General features: G+C 42.8%; 1 long non-coding RNA gene across 1 annotated transcript in view; it reads right to left on the bottom strand.

Annotated features, from left to right (window-relative positions):
* The window catches only part of LOC146598611 (uncharacterized), a 24,338-nt gene extending 1,593 nt beyond the window's left edge, over positions 1-22,745 (bottom strand). The window contains exons 1-2 of the long non-coding RNA XR_014895236.1: positions 22,130-22,745; positions 17,184-17,378 (exon numbers count right to left, since the gene is read on the bottom strand). This is a non-coding gene — a long non-coding RNA (uncharacterized LOC146598611). The remainder of the gene's footprint in view (positions 1-17,183; positions 17,379-22,129) is intronic.
* Positions 22,746-22,763: the final 18 nt, after the last annotated feature.

The following is a 22,763-nucleotide window of genomic DNA, read 5'->3' as shown; positions in this document are numbered from 1 at the left end:
AAAAAAAAAAAAAAAGAAAACCAAAAAAAAACACGTAGAACTAATTTAGCAGCTACCTTGCTGCTTCTCCCAAAAGGTAACTGCTTAATATGAACATCTCGCTGTGTTCAAAGAGAAGATAAAATCACCAAGCCTATAGGCCTTCCTCTGACTGCTCTCTGCAAGTGCACACAGACCCTGCCAATAACTTATATGTCACATAAAAAGAAATATCGTAATCAAGAGCAGTCTCATAATATTCACATAAGCAATATTCATCCATGATGAGAGCCAGTTACACATCCTACGTTCCAGGGCAGTTAGCAGAGCTCAGCTGATCCAGCTTGAATGGTGGCTAGGGCTTGTATACACCATCACCTTGGGGGTGACAATGAGTCTTAGTGCCAAGCATGCCCAGATTCCATATACTGTGCAGATACAGACCAGCCAAAAGCCAAGAGCCTTGCAAAGTGAGCATGTCTCAAAYATGCAAGAGGAGATAACACAAAGATATTTCTGCTATTTTTTCTCCTCAAAAAAAGCAAAAGGGAAAGAAGGAATGAGTGCTCACCTAGAGGGAGCAAGGGTGGGGAAGGAAGTAACATCTTCCAGGGGAGGAAAAAAAAAAAAAGCTTATTTAAGCAGAGGAAATTAGGGAAAGTTTTATGCAATAAATGGTGAATTGCCTGCTTGGCCAGACATTTGCCAACACTGTTACCCCAGCAAAGCACTTTTAAACTCTTGAGCTGAGCAGGGAGATGGGACATCCCATACTCGGGTAAGCTCTGCAGCCTTTAGAATAAAAAGGACCCCTATAGGTTTGGTCTTTTGGTTCTGTGGCAAAGTCTCTTTCTGACAGCCATCTCCAGTCTAGCTTTTAGCAGTTTTCATTTTTGTAATGGCARCCGGATTTCTGCTCTTCTCCATCTCTTTTCACAGAGCTTCAAACAGCCTTTAATCACAGTTCTGTCAGCAGCTGCTGGATGCAGCTTCTCTATTTCTCCAAGGATACTTGCTTTAATCCCGTTGCATCAGGCAGCAGGGGACATAAAACAAACCCTGGGACCCAACCCCAAAGTTCTCCTTCCTTCATCATCCCCACAATGTGCTCCTCAACCCTATGCTCAGATTTCCCTCCTGTTTGTGATATGATCAGGACCCTCCTTTCCCCGGAATTCTGTCGGCTCCGACAGGCAGCATGTAAATGCAACACCTGCGGTATAAAAGCTACTGGGGAAAATGAAATGGGCGTGGGGGGGGAAGAGCTCAACGTGAAATTTTGTATTCAACTTGAGGTTGAAAAATCAACGTGTTCCCCACTTACCCACCTGATTTCTACCCCATTAGCTCCAAGAGGGCTATTCACAACAGAATATACCTCTGTATGGTAGCAGGGGGAGGAGTGACAACTGGGCATTCAAAAATGGGTACGGTTTATGCAGCAGGRAACAAAATTTGTAGAAAGATTTGGCAGAGAAACAGGAAGGTTTTAAGATAAGGATTCAACGCCCCTTCTCCCTCTCCTCCTCCCATAGCGCACACATGCGTGTGTKCAGACACACACAGAAACACCTGGGATATCATTCTTAACAGCAAAGTCTAGCTGGAAAAGAAAATGATGCCAAACCAGTTTATAATGCAGCATGAGCTGCATCTAGTGGCAAAGAAGAGTAATGCTTCTCATTTCTGCTTTTTTGTAGAAGGATAATGACCATATTTAAGAGTGGAATTAACATTTCTCTCCTTGCTGCTCAAGATTGGAGCCCAAATTGTATTTGTCCTGCCTTAAAAAAACCCAGCATCTCTCACTAAAATCACAATTCAGAACATTCTAAACAGCAGGAGTTTGGAAGGTGCCATAGAAAAAAAGCCCTATTGACATAGCTACATTGGTTTGTGGCAGCCCTTGGAGACTCCAGGCTAGTTCAGGAACCTTGTTAGATGAATTAGAAAAGGCTAGCAATCAAAAAAATGCTGTTGTTCCCTGCAGCACTAACAGATGATGCAGAGTTCATAGAGCAGACCTAGGATTTGGGGCGGAAAGACAGGAATACAGACCAGAGCAAGGAAGTTGCATGCAGTTGCCAAGAGATCAGCATGGAAAAAGGATTAGGAGGGAGCAGATGATCTGAACAGAGCAGTATAAAGTCATCTGCCTCATCACTGTTTAGCTGTCTTGTTACGGTRATGAGGAAAGTGAGAGATGTAGGAAGGGTGATGGACTGGCAACTACACAAGCTGCTTTGGAGAAGGACCTGCCCTTGCAGAGCAATTGGTCTGGAGGCACATGTTTGGCAAGGGAGCTGATGAGCAGAAAGCTTAGGTGCTCCTTGCTTTCTGTGAGCAACGTTGAGAAGCACGACAGCATGGAAGAGGTGAGCTGGAAAGGATGTGGCAGCAAGTAACATTCCATGGGAGAAACTCAAGATAGGAAAACCATGCTCAGCTGGGCTGAAAGCCAAAAACCACAAAGACCTCACTGGAGGGTTCATACTTTACTGGGAAGATTTGGTAATGGGGCATTGCATTAAACCTTGTCAGGTCTGTAAGCATACAGGCAGTGGCAAAAACCAGCAGGTTTCATTTGCAATCTCATGCCAAGTGCTCACCTGAGGCATTGCAACCAGCACATCTCATGCCCGGAGAGGTGCCTCTGTGAGCCTTGCTTTGCTTTTGCAATGGCCTGCGCAGATTTGTATTCTGCTCAGAGCTAAGTAAACCCCAATTACATTATTAGGATCCTCAGCATTTCCTCCTCTAAATCTTGACAGTATACTGACAACTCAATTCAAAAGCCAAGGTGTTTCCTTGATGTGGAACTTTTTCTAAACAGTAGAGAGTACATCAACCCACTRCACGATTCATTACCCTCATTTTAGAATATATGGCATGTCAGGGATAAAGCTGTGAAGCTTTGATTTTAAAAGGCTAATCAAGGAGAAAGCTATTAACCAAGGGGCAATGGATTATTAAATAAAATGACAGGAGAAACAGGATGTCAGAACATCTAGTTCTGACTCTTGGAATTGCACTTCTTAACTAACCAAAGTCTTCACTGTGAAAGTTAAAGCAATCTTTCCAGCTGAGATACTCACACTTTTTTTTAAACATGCTGAGAACCTGATCCAACTCCCATTTAAGCATTTAGAACATGGCATTCAATGCACAGAAAAGTGCTTGAAACTCTGGATAGTGTCACTCACAAGCTTTCTCAAAAGCATTCAGTCACAGTGAGCTCAAAGACCAAAGCCTGAGTGCTACCCACTACAAAACTTAAAGTAAATTGCCTTTGACTGACAGCAGGGCTGATTTTGCAGGGGCACAGTCTGAAGGGCTGTACTACAACATGTAGTCAGAGTGCCAGRGTAACATTCAAGTCAAAAACATTACTTTTCTAGCATCTTCTTCCAAACAACCTCCCTCTCCCCCAGAAGCTGCTCATGAGTATAAAGAGAAGAAAAAGGAGCRGAGCTGAAATTCTACAAGAGCAAATCACCCCGTTAATGGCAGCAGAGCTGCCTCAGACCAAGAGCTCAACTTCTGGGAGCCCCCAAGAGCTTATCTGGTTACAGGGGTGGAAGGAGCTGCTCCTAACCTCCCAAACCAATGTCTGCTTTGAGCACACTATCCCTGGTCAGCTCATTTCAGCACCCAGTCTAGGGGCCATGGAGCTATATCAGCTTCCCCAAAGCTTGAAAATTAAAAGCAGCAGTGACCGTCTTTTGGAGGTGTTCAGAGTGCTGCACAGGGAGCTAGGGCTGTCTGAACAAGCTCAGGACAACTCCAACTTCCCTTTCATCCCCACACCTTCAGCCAAAATTCAAAGTAGCATAGAAAGTCATCAAGAGGACTACATACCTCTCACTTAGGCCTTCAAAACAGAAACCCAATTAGAATATGAAGGAGGTACTCATTCCAGAGCAGGAGACAGAGCAAACTCGAAGACAAGTCAGCAGGGAGAGGTGAGCATCTCCAGACCATGAGCAAGCTGACTGCTGGTGCCCAAGGATTACCATAACTGCAAAACAGAAAATCGAGTGTCCCATTTTTCAGCAGGACAGCAAAAATTTAATAAATGAGTAGCCTTTTATTTTTCTTCTTTTGCCACTATGAGAAATGCTGCTGCTCAGCAATAGCCTGTCTGAACTTTCAGTACTGGCATAAGCAAATGGACAAGGGAGCAATGATCTGCAAGGCAAAGCGAGGGTTTGGGGCTGCCACTGACCAGATGCCAACCCCGAGTAACCACCATGACCACAGCTTTCTCTCCCATGGACAACTTCCACCCTGTGCCCCATGTTAGCACTAACCTTACATCCCCCGCTCTCCAGGGGTGCACCTTTCACTACTGCCCAGCTCCCTCTCTGCCCTGGTATAAAGCTATCCTCTGTGCCACAACCCCGAAGCTTCGTCCCATTCTGTCCTCATCATGCCCCAACAGACACAACCAATGTCTTTATCCCAGTTCTCCTGCCGCACGAGCCTGTACCAGTGCTTCCAAAGCGCTCCACTCCTTCCTGCCATGATTGAGACAGCAGCTGCAGCCACCTGATTTTCCCAGCCTGCTGCGCTCACGCTGGCACTCTTTAAGCAGGGCAGCAGACTGCTTGACTAAGCCTTGTTATTCATCAGCAATCCATTATAAAGTGCAGTAGGATGGGACCTCAAGCAGGGCAAAATGTTCTCCTACARCAGCTTTTAGAAACCTGGTGTTAGTGCATGACAGATTCTGTCTGGGCCCTAATTAACATAGCTTGCTATAGCTATTTGGCTGGGTTTTTTTCTTTTCTGTTTTTGTGCTTAGTTTCTGTTTTACTTTTCAGTGTTTATTCCTCCTATGTGAGGCAGATAGAAAGCAAAGCCTTAGAGGCCAGGCAGCATTCACTGCCTCAGGGACAATTACAAATGCATGGCCCAGAGACACACCTGGGGGTTCAACCTTAACAAATTCCTTCAGCTGCAAATTCCCTATTCAGCAATCTTAAATCCCACTCAGCAACTTAGATAAAATAACACACAAGTCAGTCAACACAGATTACTTATGCTGTAATATATTTGCAGAGCAGTGAGCAATTCCCATGGAGTACAAGCACAGAATTGCCTGCCCTCTCTCTCCCTGCACATGGAAAGTCTCAGAGAAACCAATGGAGCCTGGGATACAGGACAGAGTGCTGCATGAAGCCAGGCTCTTTCCAGGCTGCTTTAATGAAACTAGAGGCTGTACTGATGCTCCTACCACCATGAAGGGTTCCCCAAGGGCCCTGAGCCTTCCAGCAAGCACCAAATGACTGCAGAAGGGAACTAGTCTGCTCCTCTCAGAGGAGCTGAGGGGTTTAGACAAACCCTTTAAGCATATTTAAAATCTCATCATACAACTCCTTTCAAACACTTACTTAACCTTGGTATTGGTGGATACTTCCTTAAACAAAAGTTGCAAAAGGGTGCAGCTGGGTTACCAGTACCTCCTCTTAGCTGTCTTGGATTCATCCATTCTGCRTTGTTGGGGATGCCAGGTTGCCCTGATCTCTACCCTGGTTGTCCTCAAGACTTCACACTCTAGGGCTACTTCAGGAGCCCTAGGCAGAAATAATACTTGYTAGTGACCTGCCTCTCTGGAATGCCTCTCCCCACATTATCAGTTGCCTTCTCTTCTCAATGGGTTTCTAATTCACATTACAGCTCTTCCTCTAGTCTCTGCTCTGCCCACCTGGCCATACATCAAATGCCCTATTAAAACTCAAAGACATAGTATTTACAGTACTTCTCTTGCCTAGAGTAGCTGCTCTCTTAATGGAGATAAGCCAATATTTGTCAAGACATCTTGCATCCAGCTAGTCTTTGCTTAATGCAATTCTAGTCAGATGCACTGTCCTATAATACTTTTTAAGGGGGACACAAATGACACTTGCACACTAAGCATTAGGAAAGCATAAAACAAAGATCTCCCACCCCACCCCCACTCTACCTTTCATCCTACTTTCTTATGAAAGAAGAGCTTTCTTATGAAGCTCTCCCTAGATTTCTATTCCTTTTCAAAGTCCTTTTCTTCTACTTAAATCCAACTGCCACTCTAGCTCAGCAGTTAGTTCCTGGGATTCATTCTACTTTAGAGCCTCTCTTTGCTCCTACTCCTGCTCACAAAAAAAAAAAGAGAGAATGCTTTCCACTCACCTTTTCAAGGGACTGCCTTGCCCCACCCAGCTAGCTTAATGAATTTAATCAGCTTTTGAATCCTCAAAAATTGAGATCAGCTGAGGATGAGAAGGATAAGGGCTTTATTACAGAGGAAGCTGAGCCTAGTTGCCTTAGGAGGGTTTGCTAGTCTCAGTGGTGATAATCTCTGTTACAAACCAGAAGTTTTATACAGCTGAGGAGGCTGTAGTACAGTATGCTGCTTTTTAGAGCATGGAAATGATAGCTGCTCAGATTAATAGGTAAGGGTTCTCTTCACTGTCAAGTATCAAGGGGCAATAAATCTGGGGGGAGGGGGGGAAGAGGGAAGGAAGTGATTAGCTTCCAGGTTGAAGGAGCTAGTTGCTGCTCTGCTTGTAGTACAAGAATATCTCTGTTCTTGTACAGGCTCATCTTAAGCCTTTTCTAGGGATTCTTTTTTAATGAAAGATTATCTGTTCTTATAGATTTGTAGGAGGTAACCCTGTCACTTCAGTTTTGAGTTGTGCTTGGTTGTTTATAGAAGACAGCTCTGTATAACTTCCCAGATTTTGAGGGTACCCAAATACAAGGATGAACACGAGTACTAGCCTTTGCAATCTCTAAGCTCCCCATACATATGGAAGCACGGGGAGGGATAGATGAGTGTCAGCTGTCCTTGCCTTCCAGTCAATGCCCCTACAGAGCATTTCCATGAAGAAAATTCTTGTAGCTATTTCTATGTGTGAGGAAGTAGTTTGTCCTGGTTTCAACAAATACAAGCTCGTATCCTCTGCTTCTTAGTACTGTCCAATCCTGGTTTTAGAAAGAGTAGGTAGGTTGTAATAGTGTTCCTGCCCCATGGCTGGATTAGAGCTACTCCTTTCTCTTGTGTTTGTTTTCTCAAATTATCGGTCTGAACTCTCTTCTTGATTTCAAGCTCTGAAGTCATCAGTCAGCCTTCCTAACCCAATCAGTGCTGGGAATTACAAGAGCTGAGGACAATGAGCTTGTCTGGGTCTCAGTACCAAGGGTGTTGAGAATAGATAGATGAAAGGAAGGAGAGAGAACAGTCAGGAAAAACTGGTGATATCAACCCTAGGTTAGCAGATACAGTCTGTATGGCCTCTCAGGTTCAACTGATACCTGGATTTTCTGTGGTGAAAGAAAATATTGGTGACAAACCCATCAAATAAGTTCTCTTAAATCAATAAAACCACTTTCCTCTAAAAGGGTTTTCTTGGCTGCTGCTATATARCTAGTGTCAAGAGGAAAAAAAGCCATCATGTTTAGATGTCAATAGTGTCAGTTTTGCATTTGAGAAAAGCACTTGTCTACATGTCAGTCCTGATTTTTTTTTTCTAAATTTTCACACTTCTGAACAGAGCAGAAGGGCATTGCCTCTGTCCTGCTCTTCTTTAAAGCCCTTTACATTAACTCTAAGGACTGCCTTGCTGCTCTGACACTGTGTTCTTGGCTGGCAGTTAGCTTCCTTGGCCTGCAATGACATTCAGGCACACATTCTTTGTTAATGAAGCAATACAACAGGATGAGTTTGGAAATGGGATGTTTCCGCTGCAGAAACACCAGAATACTTACTGTTCAACCTCTCCTGTTGTCTCTGCTGTGATAACACTAGAAGAGGCTGTTGTGGTAATACTGGAGTTATTAGCAGAATTAAACCAAACGTGATAATAGTAAGGCTGTGAAAGAGCTGGGGATGCCCTGTTTAGCCAAGCTGCTCTCACAAACTAGATAGATCATTGTATATGTTATTTCTTTATAATAGAAATCAATGTCAGCCCATTGGTAACACATTCTATCTAGAAATCTGTGTCCTTTACAGTACTGTCTTTTTTGCATCTTACGGGTGGGGTGGGCTGTGGCAGGGACACTAAATCTCTCTGTAGAGCAAGGAGCCAAACCCAAGCCTCCTACTCACCAAACCAGGACTCCTTAGTTTTAGATGCTGGTTATTTCATTTTCTCCAGTAACTTTTTGTAAAGGAGGATGATTTCATGAGAACACCTGCTGTGCGTTGGCATCTAAAATATTTTTCCAATGAATGTTGTAGGCTGGCTTTATAAAGCATCCTAAGTTACTCTGACTGAGCTTTTGCCAAGTTGCTGGATTARCAGCATCCCAAGAAGGACACCTGAGTGTGACTATCTAGAACAACAACAACAAAGTTTAGTTGCACTGGAGGGAGTTGGATTATGATACTTAACATGACTAAAAAAACATTTTCAAACTCAAGTATGAGTTGAAACTTCCTGCATAAATGGCAGGCCTGGCTCTAACATAGGGAAGCAGATGGTCAGTGTCTATTAGTGTCTATGATTTCCCCCTGCAGCAGTAAGAGCAGGAGGCCCTGCTCTCTCATGACCCATCCCTTTGCTTTATCCCTACCTCTTTGCAGCAGGAACAGTTTAGCTCTTATCCTGGGGCAACAAAACGTATTTTGCCCCTTGTTACTGGGTAGCTTTAATTTTCAAAGGGCCTTATCAGTCTGCAAAGAATTTGCTGAGGATTGCAGCTTGGATGTCTGAGCTGTAAGAGAAATTTCAGATTTATGCAGAGTCTACTAGAGAACATATGTGCTGAAGATGAAAGGCAGGTACTCTAAAAATGGTTGAAGTACATTGACATCTTCAGCCGGAGGATGTCCAGGGCCCTTGTAACACTGAAATTATTGTGTCAATAATCTGAAGAATATCATTACGGCTTCAGCATCGAAAGTAATATAATGGCTCTTTGCTGTCAGCAGGTTAAAGGCTTTCTCTGAACTACAATGGTTTCAGCGGAAGATGTATATAACGAGCCTGGCATGGCACAGTTTGTCACASCTCATTCAATACTGGCAATGAAGTAGAGCTACCTGAACAGTCCCTGATGGAATATTTTTCTAGTTGAAAGTGCTGTTACAGCAAACTGTTACATCAAAACTGTAAGTGGGTGAGTTGAGAGGATTTGGAAAGGCACAAGAGACTGTAGTTCAAAGGGGGCCTTCTCGTACTTTTCAGGGTAATTTCAAAGCAAAAAAAAAAAAACAAAAAAAAAACTATAGTAGAAAGAAAGAGGATCATCTTGTTGCTCTTTTATTTTGAAATTATTTTTAAAAGTACAAAGTAGAAAGTAAATAGTAATTCAATAAAAGTCAAAGGCAGGGGATAGCTCCAGTCTCCCCTGCAGCAGCCTGGCCAGAGCACAGGAGTCATCTCCCTCTTTGGGCAGCCTAGTGTCTTTGCAGTCATTTGATTTATTGATTGATTTATTTTGGGGTGGGAGGTGAGCAGAGAGTCTCACTTAAATAGCCTAGTTTTGCCAAAGTCTGTGATCTGCCATGAAATGGCCAGTGCCATGTGCAGCACAGTCTGCAAGATGTATTAAATTGGTTCACTATTTCTTTTTCAGGATCATAAGCCTAGTTGACTCTCCTATCCTAGTTCAAGTGGTAAGATGGCATTTTGTGGCCTTCAGTCTCTCTTCTGTTTGTACTTGTGTCTCAGGAGATTAATTCTTTCTGATAATGCAATTATAGTAATGAACAAATGATTGCATTGCACATTTTTCCCCTGAAGAAGCTGCAGTTTGTCACCAGGACACTAGATGGTAGTCTCAGTCCAGAAACATTTCAATGGACGTTTGACATTGCAGTGACAGTAAACCATAGCTCTATTCTAGTAGCGTTTGCACCTTAAAATACCATATTCAAGATGAAACGGTCATGATGTGGATATGTTATTAAATGTGAAATCTGTACACTTTGCTTCTGGGGATGTTCATACATACAGAAGCTGGTAATAAATTCCCCCTTGATTTCCACCAGTGATCTTAAATCTGATGAATAATTTTGCAATTAGCTATTCCTGAGTGTTACCGATTTAGCAGAAACACTGGTAGAATACAGATTTCTGAAGGTACAAGTAAAAACTCTGATCAAAAGAGAAGTCCAGTCCCTGGACCATCTTGATGATTGGAGTCAATAGGATGTTGAATACATGCTAGCCCCTCCTTTTCCCAGCTTGGAGCAAAAGTATGACCAAGTGTTCCCTAAAATTATGGAAGTATATTAACTTTTAGGCTAATGTGTGAAGTTGTCCTATTTCACATTTAGACGGACAGACTATAACCCATGAAGTCATGGTAATTTAATCATCTGTGATCATGCTTGTATGTTTTATCTTGCATAAATCGTCATATACTCACTGAGTTGCGTTCATTGTTTTTAGGACTCTAATACGCTTTAAGTTCAAGCCTCTGCTTTGAAGGAGGCAGACCAGAAATTTAAATAACTTGTATCCTCCATAGTCAAGCCCCAGCACTGTGTAAGACCTTCCCTTTTCACTTGTTTCTCTTTCCTTGGAAAGTGAAAGTTTTCAAGGCTTATTTTATAGTTAATATGGGTGTACTTATAAAAAATAAAATCCAGATATACCATTAAACTTCCAGGAACAGAAGAATTTAATAGCAGTGCTGAAGCAGAAGAGGCTAAGTTGTTTTCATTCCCTACTGACCAATTATTTTAGGTTATTTAGGATTATTTTAGATGTACTGGCTGGGGAAGGAGCTTCTTCCAGCTTCCCTTGAATCAAAGAGAAGTTTCTTTTGACCCCAGTGAGTGTACAAGCATGTTCCTGCTTGCTTTCTTCAGTGTATATATATCATGTGAAGTTATTTTATATATATATATATATATATACATATATAAATACACACACACACATATATGTATAATGTGGGACATGGAAATAACCTGTTTTTAATTGTGAGATATTGCAGAATGACTGAAAAATGAATCCAATTTTCACTCTGCTGAGAGACTGGGAATAGAATGAAAGGAGAAATCAAGCATATATTACTAGCACCCTGACCRTTTCAGTTTCAACAAATTGCAAACTAGTATTGATTTCTATACATAAGCTATGAAGAGAAAAGAATTACAAAACTTTTCAGCAGCCTGAAAGGCTGGTATCGACCAACTTAGAATGGCATTTAGGAGAGCGATGCTTAGCTGATGAAAATAAATAGCAGTAAAATAGCTTTCACTTGTAATTTTTATCTAATATTGTATCAGGTCTGTAATCCTTTGCAAGTGTCATCTAATGCATCACTAGTGACTGGAGAAATGCGCAGAATTAATAAGGAAGGGGTCTGGATGCAGAATACCTAACCACCTCCAATCTTTCTGAAAGCTTTCAGTTTGATGTATGATATTCCCCTGATGGAAGCGCAAAACCTACTAGTTGGTTCACAAAGTGAGTCTTATTCTGTAGTTCCAGCAGAAGTAACACTTTGCGAAAGCACTGTATTTCATACTGCCAATTTGTCTTTATCCGAGCACAAATCTTCAGCATCGAGATCATGTGGTTGTGCTATAGCACTTCTAACAGGAGAGGCTATGGGGCTGCAAACATGTAGCTTAGAATCAAATGTATTTTACTGCTTTGCTACCTTTAAATACTGGAAATGGAAGAAGAGAATAATGGAAAGTAGATGGATATAAAATGTTGGGCCGCACATGAAGGGAACTGTCCCAGCAGGAAGGGGAGCAGAGCATGGTTATGGGGTGCATTGGCTACCATGAAAGAAATGGGCTTGCCAGAATACCAAAAATCACAGGAGACCTTTCCCAGAAGAGCATGGGCTTAGGACCCTCTGGAGACCCCTTTCTATTCTGTTGTCATGTTCCTAACTCTATCATTTCGCTGTATGACAAAGATCAGCAGTTTTTAAGGGAAAAGGAAGGAGAAAGTCTTGCTCACTAATGCAGGTCAGCCATTGTACTGCAGTTGGCACTTCCCTACACGTGATATGTTTTTTTTCTCTTGTTTTAGGGCTAGGGAGCCAGTGTGGGATGGAACGGGAGCCTGGCAGTGGGCATTTGCAGATCATGGCTGTGGGATCTGTCCATTCAAACACACAGGTGCAAAGATAACTTTCCACTGTTATCCCAGTGCCCAAAGAAAAAGAGCCAATGGTGCAGGTACCAGGTCTCTGAATGTGTCTACCTGACATCTAACACTAACATATCTTGGTTAAAACTTGCACACCTGGTTGATTTTTGACACTTCTGATGTTCCAGGTGTTTCCTTGTTTCCTGGGATTGGTGGGAAGTGAGATGTGGCAGGGTGTTGCTTGCCTGCCTGGAGCATTCCCAGAAGTGCCGAAAGCTTTCTCCAAAAGCTTAGAGCAGCAGCAGCTCCCTGAGGGAGCTTCCCATATTGAGATGAGAAATTCCTAATCAGTGACTGCCACTTTTTAATTGTTAAGCCTGAAAATTACTGTTAATTCATTGTCTCAAGGTATTTAAGGTCTTGCTAAGTACAGGAGTATATTTTCAATAGGACACTTCTGTCTAAGTTTCAGTGTGCACTTTGCTGGGCTGGAGCTTTAATGTTCATCTACTTGTGCCTAATTGTAAGCAAGAGCACTCTATCTCTTACCTTAGAAATATTATTGTTTGACCAGTATCATACTTGGAAAATAAATGAAACTGAGAAGCAGGGGTGGTAAAAGTTGTGTACGACCAAAAAGAATAAAAGTTCAGGAAGCCTCTCTGTGTGTTTTCAGATCAAAATGAACTTTGATCTAGCTGTATATTTAGGAAAAAGTGCAACATTTTTCTTCTGACTTGCAAATTAAGCTAACCTCACATCATGAAAGCTGACTGTAATTTATTTTCAGCTGAAGAGTTCACCACATACTTAAAAGACTAAAGCCAAGATCATAATTACATATTGTGGACTGTTCCTGCTGCAAAAGTTTTGCTGATGTCAGGGGCAAAAATCTACTTAGTGAAATGGTTTCTTTGTACTCAATGAATAGTTAGAAATGCAGTAATTGATGTTTCCCATTCAAACACAAAAAGAATCTTCATTTAGATTCCTATACCCTTCCTTTGAAATGCTATTTACCTACATCAGAGTCTAATCAGGTTAATGTGTTAGATGTTTCCCCAATGTAAATTGTATTGGTGGGAGGAATACTGCAAGAATAGAGTCCTCCAGCTCTATTCATTTGCTTTCAATGTGTCAAATTAATTTTGCCACATGGGTAATAAAAGCTGTGCTTCTGTGTATTTCTGTAAACATTGCATGATTTAGAAAGTGTTTATGATTTCTTTTAACAATGAAACTTAAACTGTGCACAGTCCAATATCAGTGGGTAATTTCAGAAGCGACTGAAGCATGTAATTGAGTTTGTCAGTGTAATTGTATTTTGGAATTGATAGTGGTTTGGTTTTTTTAGTTGTTAGTGAGTCTCATATTTAGTGTGCTGATTAATTCTATTAGAGGAGTTAATTAGACTGAGAGGGTGGGGGTGAGAATGGATACAAATCACTTTAAAGCATCACATTTAACTTGGAGCTGATTATTCCATGTACAGAGAAATGATACCTCTCCCTGTTACTGACTCACGTGCCTGATTAGGCCTCATCAGTGCAGCCCTACATCTGTGGACAAGGACAAAATGAGAGTATGAGTGCAATTCTCTCATGTGTGAACTTCCTGATTGATGCATTGCAGGGTACAGAGCTGACCTGACATTAAGATAATAAGCTCTTGTGTTTACTCTATAATAACAGAAATAATAATTACAGTATCTGTATTTCTGGCACAGCCTCCCCATATTGTTTCCTGTAAAAGACAACAAAGAATAAATAGGCAGACACTTGACGGCACTTGCTGGCTTTGCAGGCTTCAGAAGAGCTTGGGCCCAAGCCCATGTGTGGGAATATTCAGCTTTACCCCTGCAAAAAGAAAAGGTGCTTAGATGCTGGAGATCTGGCTATTGCTACTGCCGCTTGCAAGGCGCTCAAGTCTGGAGCTGAACAYAGTGCTCTGCTGCTCCCTTGCAAGAGGGAGTTGGTGCTCCACTGCTGCAGGTGGTTGCATTGCCTTCTCCTGCAACRGGATCCACAGCTCAGATATTCCCTTTGCATACGTCCTCTGAGATTCCTTTGCTCCCTTGCAGGCAATTCCTTGTGTGGCATAACACTCCAAAATAGAGTGCCTGCAGCTCGAGGTCTGGGTGCTCTGCAGAGAGGTGGGAACAGGGGACTTGGATGTCATCTAGAAGAGGGAGATGAACTTGTCTCCCGCATCTACTGTGGCATGTTGTACGAGAGGCACAGATTGTATGTGGACCTGGGCTGGTAGATGTGATGTAAGCATTTCCAGAATGCACCAGCTGTGTCAGATAACCTGGGAAAAGAGAGGAACGTGTCCTTCCAGAATGGTGAGATGTCCCATTTACCATTCCAACACTGGCAAACTGCACTTGAGGAGCAAGTACAGGCACTCTCCCTACCTGCATGACATGCTGGCTTGGTACTGCACTCAAAATTATACCCTGAAGTGTGGCTGAGCATCATAGCATAGACAGAGAGATGCTAATGTGGCTCATCTTCTGCACCTAAGCTAGAGTGGAACTCAGGCAGCTCTAAGYCCAGGTGGGCTGAGCTTGAACACTCCTACCCTCCTCCATCTGCACAGCACACCTGAGAGCATTACCTTCCCCCCCCCCCCTTTTTTTTTTTTTTTGCTGGGTATGCCAGAAGCACTTCTGATATCTGGAAAAGTGAAGGTAAAAAGTTGAAGGCATCTTTGAGGAATATGGGCTCCCAAGGTAGAGAGGAGAACAGGGTAAGACTTCCCCCCCTCCCAGGATTTCTATTATGACAGTGAAGTTTCCCTTATGTCCCAGTTAAGGCACACAGGATTGTGAATATTTGAAGGTATCTGACAAGACAAACTCCTGATAACTTCTGAGATCAGAAGGATTGAGAAAAGGGGGAGCTGGAATTAAAAGAGGCTCCTCTAAAATCAAAATATATGAAATATATAAAGAATAGATTTTGAGAAGCTTTGCATAATATATGTCACCTGGAATATTTTCAACTAGATAAACACAAGGTATTATCAGAAGAGCTTTAAAATATGCCTTGAGGCATCAGCTGAGCTGGACAGAAGTCCGGTCTCCCTTCATAAAACTTTAATATTGGAACCTGGTGTTTATCTTTCCTTTAGACTGCAGCTGTTTTCCAGAAAATAAAGACAGATGAGGTAACAGACAGAACTAAACAAAACCCAGGTCAATAGTCTGCACATTTTCAAAAAACTCTGACACCACGTCAGGGAATCGCTYGCAGGATGCGTGATCAGGCTATTATAATGCTGTCAGTAAGAACTCTTATCTTCGGACTCCTTCCATATACAGATAACACAGTTGTGGTCAGTACAGGTTATGTTTTAATAAGATTCAGAGTGGTAACATCTGGCAAATTCACATGTCATATGCTTCTCCTTCCTCATGTACAAACAGTCTGTGTTCCCATGCTTGTGTTTCCCTTAGATAATGGCTTTCCTTCAACAGAATAAGAATGACTGGTTATCTGCCAGGAATGGCAATGCATCTCATGATGGCATAATATGAAGAAACGATCAGAAACTTTCCCTCTTGGGAAACTTTACATCGGAAAACAGCTGTGATAATCCTATTGAAAGGAGAAGAGCTGGCAATTCTCTTTTGCTATAAAACAGAAGGAAAAGGAAGAGAACCTTGGAAATTCACAGGAGGGTGAACAAGAATTTCTTGTCATCAGCCTCCTTCCTTTGTTCCCTGGGAAGGACCTCTCAGCTACCTCACTGCTGCACAGTGTCAAACAAAATAAGTAAAATGTCTCACTACCATGACTGGAGCAGGGCTAAAGTATCTCAGTAAAGAACCAGACATGCATGCAGGGAGCAACACTGATACGGAGCGGGAGAAGTCAGGGGAGCCTCATGCAGCAGGGCAGGTTGACTGTCCAGGCTTGTCATGTGCTGTCAGGATAGAAATGATCTCTTTCAACGACATCTCATGTGCTGACTCTCGGGCTTGAGCTCAGCTGCTGGATTCTGTGGCTGCAGTAGCAATTGTCCAGTGTTTTGAGTGACTGAAGATGCAGATAGATGCTTTTGGGGATATTCTAAAATGCCCAAAGCTAAGTGCCTGTAGCCAACAGGATTTAGGAACCTAACAATGCTTAGGCACTACTGAAACTCCCACCATTCTGCTTTATCTTACTTTAGTATCACTGAGATTCCAGCTTCCTCTGACTAAATTCACCTTACTGCAATGTTCAGGCACATGATTTTGTTTAATAACCTCTTAGGCTTCATTATARTCTGAAGATTAAGCTCTAGCTACAGATAGGGCTTGCATCACTTGCGCAGGTTRTGACATAATCTATACTTGCAGATTTGAGTACTGGATTGATACTGCTCTAATACAAGATTTTTAGCTATGTATCCAACAGCTGTACAAGCCAGAGTTCCACAACACACTTATCCAGAGCTTTTTAACTTTCTTAGTTCATGGACCTCTACAGATTTTCTGGGAGAGATGTGGACCTCTGTCTTACGGTTTTATATCTGCTGTCAACAAGCCTGTTTAGCTTAGTTAATTCTGACAGGCTACTCAAACAAGTGTGCTGCTGGCTGAAACCCTTGTGTAACCTCAGTCTTGCAAAATATCCACTCCCGGAGCAATACTGCTATTTTCATCTCTTTGTCAGTGAATGACAGCATTTTGACAACTTTGACTAATGAGTAATGAGCCACAGGAGAGCAGTGAGGAGCAGAGCCATTTTGGCAGGGTGCTGACAGCTCAGCTGGGCTATGCTTGGGGGGGGCAGCTGCACCCCAATGGGTCCTCAGTTGGCATGTATCCCCTCAGACCTCAGCTTGCTGTAGACACAGTAAGGCTTCTGGAAAGGTAATGGGTGGGCAGCTGTGGTGAAGCACAGACCACTCCCCTTTCTCTGCATGGGGAGTTTAGTAATCTGTTCCCAGGAAAAGCTATTGAAACCATTCACCCATAGTGTTCTATAATTTGGGTTTTCTGTTGCAGACCCCTAGGGCATACAGACAATTTGCTGAACATCAGGGGTTTGTACCCGAGCCTAGAGCCACTACAGGAGACAGAATGCCTCTTTGATGCTCTTCTGGGGAAGTTTCAGTTCCCTCCAGGGGCATCTCTGTGAATTTGACTTGCTGTCAGTGACTCACCAAAAAGAGGAAAAAGGTTGAGTGAGGTTAGGTAGCCTTCCTCCCTTGCAGTCCRCACCTTCTTTATTGAAAGGACAGCATGAGCTGAAGGAGAAGGGCATCATGTGCTCATGTAGCTGTCTCCACTTTGGGTTTACGGATGGGATTCTCCATGGAGCAGTTGTCTCCATCCACTCCCTTGCTTTGCCACTGGCCCTGCAAAAGGGGTAAACAAAGTGGGACTTGATGAAGYCTTAAAGGAAAAGGACAGCACACCCTATGTTTAATCAACCCTGGCTGCAACCTCTGCAAGAGGCTAGGTCTGTTAATTCTCTTTTTAAAGAGAAGAAGACCCTAAATCACCAGGAGAGTGACTCACAGAGTTCAGCTGCTGAAAGAATTTGAATCTGTGTCCCAGTTCTATCTGCTGTACGGGAACATCAAGCATGTTCCTCCAGTATAGTTTGGTAATGCACAATTGTCAGGGCAGTTTAGGGTCATTGTGYTGCAAACTTTTCTTAGCCCTGCTTCCTGAGTCAATTGAAGTCATTGGATCAGTCCATAAAATGAACTGAGAACAGATGTGAGTGATTCTAGTGCAGGGTTTTGGACCATAACTGCAAATGCAGGCATAATTAAGATTTTCCTCCATTTCTCTTAYGTGCTAAATGGAAATACTAGATTAATTCAGCTGTGCTGTAAGACTAACTGCAGAGAGTCTCTGGAAGATGTGTTGACATGGAAAACGTCACTACATTGCCATGGGATCGTTACTTCACTTACTTTACCCAGTAGTTAAAACGGACATTTTGTGTCTTTCCCAAACCACTCTTCAACTATCCAGGCAGCCAATCAGGCAAAGTTAATGAGGATCATCAGAAAGTTCTACAGTTTAAGGCTTTTTATCATTATGCAAAATCTACATCTTCATTAATCACTTTTTTTCTTAATGAAGTTGGGGACTAGAGTTTCTGCTGTTAAGTACTCAAAGGAGTTATTAAATCTCTGGCTGTCTGGTTCCCCCATCTGTTTCCATAAAAATGTCCTGCAGTTAGTATTTCAGGGAACACTACCATAAACAGTGAGGGGGAGCTTAYAGTCTGAGTTGCAAAAAATGATTCAAAATCCACATTTAAACCAGCCTCCCCTGTACTTTGCAARAGGGTTAAGGCAGCAAAAGTGAGACCAACAAAACAAGGAGAGGCTGGAAAAACTCCTGTCTTTCCAGATTCAGCAGTCCACTGCTGGCTAGGTGTTAGGATAATTTAATTCATATTTTGTTTTTCAGGAGGCACCCCCAGCAACACATGCAACAGCCAGGGAAGTAGAGAGTAGTCTGTAKCATAGCTACTATGTGTGCAGATGGGCTATGGTCCCTGGGCACGAGGTAACGAGGTGCAGCTGGTGGTAAATATCAATCTAGGGATAAGTACAGGACACAGGACCCCGCTTCCTTGTACAAGAGCCCCTGGCCACTTGGTCTCAGTACGCTGCTGAGATTTTATTATACTGAAGCTGTGGCCAAGAGCATGGGCCATCCTTGGCAGAAATAAGTAGCAAAAAATAACCCTATGCTTGTGCGAGAATGTGGCAGTAGWCCTCATATTAGCTCGTGCATTTGTCTGGTGTTTAAGGAGGCCAGTAACCACACTATCTCCAGAAGGAGAAAGGGACACTGTCATATATTGCACAGAGTCATGCAGCTCTACGCACATTACACAGTCTCAGTGAAGACCTTTTGCTATTCATTAATTTCACAATTCTGTGGCCATCCGTTTSTAATAAAATTGTATAAGCAGGTTTTTGACAGCCAAAAGGTTATGTTTTCTTCATAACCTCTGAATTAATAGACTTCCAGTTGGCATGATGTGCTTCTGTAGTGAATCACAGCCTCTTGGGTGCCATGATATGTGGCCATATCACTGAAATGCTCCTCCAAATAGCCTTCATGGCCCCTTTTTGTATCTGCTCAGTACCAAACAAAAGGGATCCCTGAGTCTTTATATGTACTATATTTMCGCCAGGATAAATTTTTGCTGCTGAAAAATTTCCCTCTGTTTTTCACAACAGTGGGACAGGCCCAGTTTCTCAGGAAGGAAGAGCTGCAGGGTGTTGTCTGAACTGAAGCAAAAATGATGATCCAAGAAGGGCTGACTGACTGGAAGGGGTTGACTCTGACGTGTCTGAATTGCCCAGGAGAAAGATAATAAACAGAATGAGGAGAGCAATTGCTTTAATAAATAAACTGGAACATGTGTGCAACCGATACCGCCAGGGGCTGATACATGCCAAAAAGTCTGCTTTAACATCTGCTCTTCAGCAGCCTTAATATGTTACAATCAGATCAATGTATCTTCTGACACTAATGTCAGACTTCCTATAGCAGCTAGAGACTGGGGGAAAAAGTACATGCATATGCATGTATATACATATATATAGACATGCATGTTTGTACATAAATAGCCAGCAATGGGAGGATTTAGCATTGGAAATCAATACCAAATGGTGCTCCAAAAACCTGGATAAAGAGGACCCATCAGTGACTGATACACAGTCCTCGTGATCTAATATTTTATATAGTGTAAGGCAGAGTATCGGTACCACTAGTGGCAAATTGTGTCTGTAGATGCAGTATGTTCTCTGTCATATTGTACTAAAAAGACTTTTTATACTTCACCAAGGCCTTTTGGAGCTGCGAAGTTGAGGAAGGGAAGCAGGTGAGGAACTGAGGGTGTAATGATTGTTTTTATGAGTGTTTTCTTACCAGCTTGCAGCCACATACAGCGAAGGGCAGAGAAAGCAAGGAGGAGGGAACTGAGGAGAAAGAAGATGAAAGGAGAGACTGTACAGGTGAATGCCTTTGGGCTGACTGCAGTATTCAGCTAAGGACAAAGTGCAAGTAGATGAGAACAGAAGAAAAAAATCCTGCAGGCAGGAAGAAAAGGTGAGCACGTATCCAGTGCTTGACAGTCATGTGGATGAGGTCACTGAAAATCTTGAAGAACTTCTACATACTATGTGCCATAAGAGAAATCAGCACTCCACTGTGTGACCACTAAGTGGTTATGTAGTGAAAAAAAGGTTAAAAATCACATTATACTTTAGGAGACCATGCCAGATGAGGGTGAAAGCTCTGTATAGTCTAGGCATGTGGTAGACTCTGACTGTTCCCATGCAGCTGTACCTTTTGAGCCCAGTTGCTGGCAAATCCCATAGACCTTGCAGCTGCCAACAGCAGGACTCTTTTAGGAAGGACCAACTTTTTTGCCTGCCTTCAGCATGCCTGGGACAGACTCCAGCTATGGAGAAATGACCCAGCAAATCTGTGTACAGCAGCAGTTTGTAGCTTGTGTGATCATGACTACAAAGTCCARCTGCCAGACAAAAACCTGGTGACCACCAAGCTGCTCTGGTGCTGGCAGAGTTGACAGTGGCAGAGCTGCTGCCACAACTGCCATCTCTTTTCATCCCTGTGGCATATCACACCTGCATTGCCAGGGCTGAAGGGACTATGTGGTTATTCTGTGGTTAACTCTCCAGCCYCTGAGTCTCAGCTACAGCTGATAGCAGGTTTGGGAGAAGGTACAAGACTGCGCATATCTGTTCTTCAGGTGCAGTCAGATGTTTCCTTTGCCTGTACGAGGGTTTTCTGTTCGGCCCATCTTCTTTGCTTCCAGCAGAGATGTCTGGCAGCATCCGCAGTGTTTTCACACAAGGAAGAAAGGACATGAGAAAACTCTCTCTTTCTTCTCTCAACTTACTCCACAAGCTCGGGGGAATCCACTGAAGGGCTTATCACAAAGACTAATGTTTGGCCTGCAGCATTAAGCAGAACTTCTTCATCTAAGACAGGACAGTGGTTTGGAAGAAGACTTTGAGGCCTCTCTGATGCAGCAGCACTGCTCTGACAGAATGTGATAAATAAGRGTCGCAGCACCACTGAATGTATTTGAAAGCTTCTCATTGAATGATATGAAAAACACTAGCTATGACCCCAAGAACTTTTGCATCAAGTGACCTCCTGGGCACATGTGGGGAATAAAGTCTTGTTTTTAAGTGCTGCCATCAGTGGATTATATGGGGATAACAGTAACTCTAAAAGTATGCATCATTTACTGCAGATGTCTAATTTTTCCCTCAATACCTCTCCAAAGTACCTATTTTAATGACAGATATGGAACTTTCAGCTGTTGTGTTTATTTAGCCATTTACCAGAACACCAGCTGGAAACAGTAGATTTCAGATAATTTTTATTTCTGTCTAAATAGCAGGGCTCTTTCAAAAAGCCAAGTACTCTGTTGGATGTTACCTTAATAACTCCAGATCCCAGTTTCTGCAATATTACAGCTGAAATATGTAACTGTGGCTCTGTGGCTCCTACTTGTTCCAGAAAACTGAACCAAAGTTATTAGGAATTTATTCCAAGGATAGTCAACTTGGTCTGGTTGGCCCAAGAGGCCTTCCTAGGATTTATATTTGTTGCAAGCTTTGGAGGAAAGATGTTGAGACAGCTGTAATAGGAAAACGAGCACTAACAAAGTCAGGTAAGTTCACTTCTTTGATCATGCCCTGAATATGAGACCAGCAGGTGATCTAGACCAACACAGTGAAGGCTAACTCAAAACAAACTGTTGATAACTCACGAGATCCAACTATTGCAAATTAGAACAAGAAAACGAAGAAGCTGGCTCAAAAATCATGGAAGGAAGATGATAAATATAATACATTCAGGTTCTTTATATATTTGCCTTCAGAGCTGGCTTTTCACTCAAATATGCTTTGCCTTTTCTCTGCAAACGCACCTTCCTTCTTGGGCGACGGAGATTCTCCCAACATCACCTCTCCCYGGGAACGGAGGAGTCGCAGGAGAGCCCTAAGGGGTTTGCTGGAGTTGGCAACTCTGCTGGCATGTCAATCACTGCACTCCTGAGGGACAGGATGGGACAGGGCAGCACAGCATTTCCTACCTGCCAACCTCCTCAGCAGGTGGTGACGAGGAGGGTGCCTGGAGGTGCTTGAGCGCTGAGAGCGTGAGGCATCGCCGCCGCCTCGGCTGTTGCATCCAGAAGTTTCCCGAAGTGACGTGCTCAGGGCAAGGAGATCCTGAGTTTAAACTGGCTGGTTTTCTTGTTGGGCACGCACTGTTCATAGTGGTTTCCTTTTCCGTATTTCCCATAACTTCAAGACAAATCCTCGACTGACTTCGTAATTGTTTCCCTCTTAAAACACATGACTTTTTCTAATGTGTTTAGTTTTTGCTTTCTAAACAAATCTTTGCCGCAGGTGGAAGGAACTGTGATAGCTACCTTATCATTGGTTTATCAGCACTCCAAATGACTTACACTTAGGGTAGAAAATGTTATTTTATTCGAATTGGATTAGAAAATTTTTAGGAAATCAGAAAAAGTAGAACAATCTATTTAGATTAGAAAAATCTAGTATTTGAATGTTTGATGAATACTAGCTATCAATTAAATAGCATTAAGTGATAATTAATTGATACGTAACGATAATTATTTAGCAGCCAAAGGACTAATGCTTTAACAGGAGAACACCGGCCTCCCGCCCGGGCCCGCGGCTGCTGCCCTCCCTCCGCACTAA

The sequence above is a fragment of the Rhea americana genome, unplaced genomic scaffold (assembly GCF_003343005.1).
Source record: "Rhea americana isolate MKP2758 unplaced genomic scaffold, rheAme1 scaffold_16, whole genome shotgun sequence".
Classification (NCBI taxonomy): domain Eukaryota; kingdom Metazoa; phylum Chordata; class Aves; order Rheiformes; family Rheidae; genus Rhea; species Rhea americana.
The sequence above is the reverse complement of the archived record's forward strand: the minus strand, read 5'-3'. Positions and strand labels throughout refer to the sequence as shown.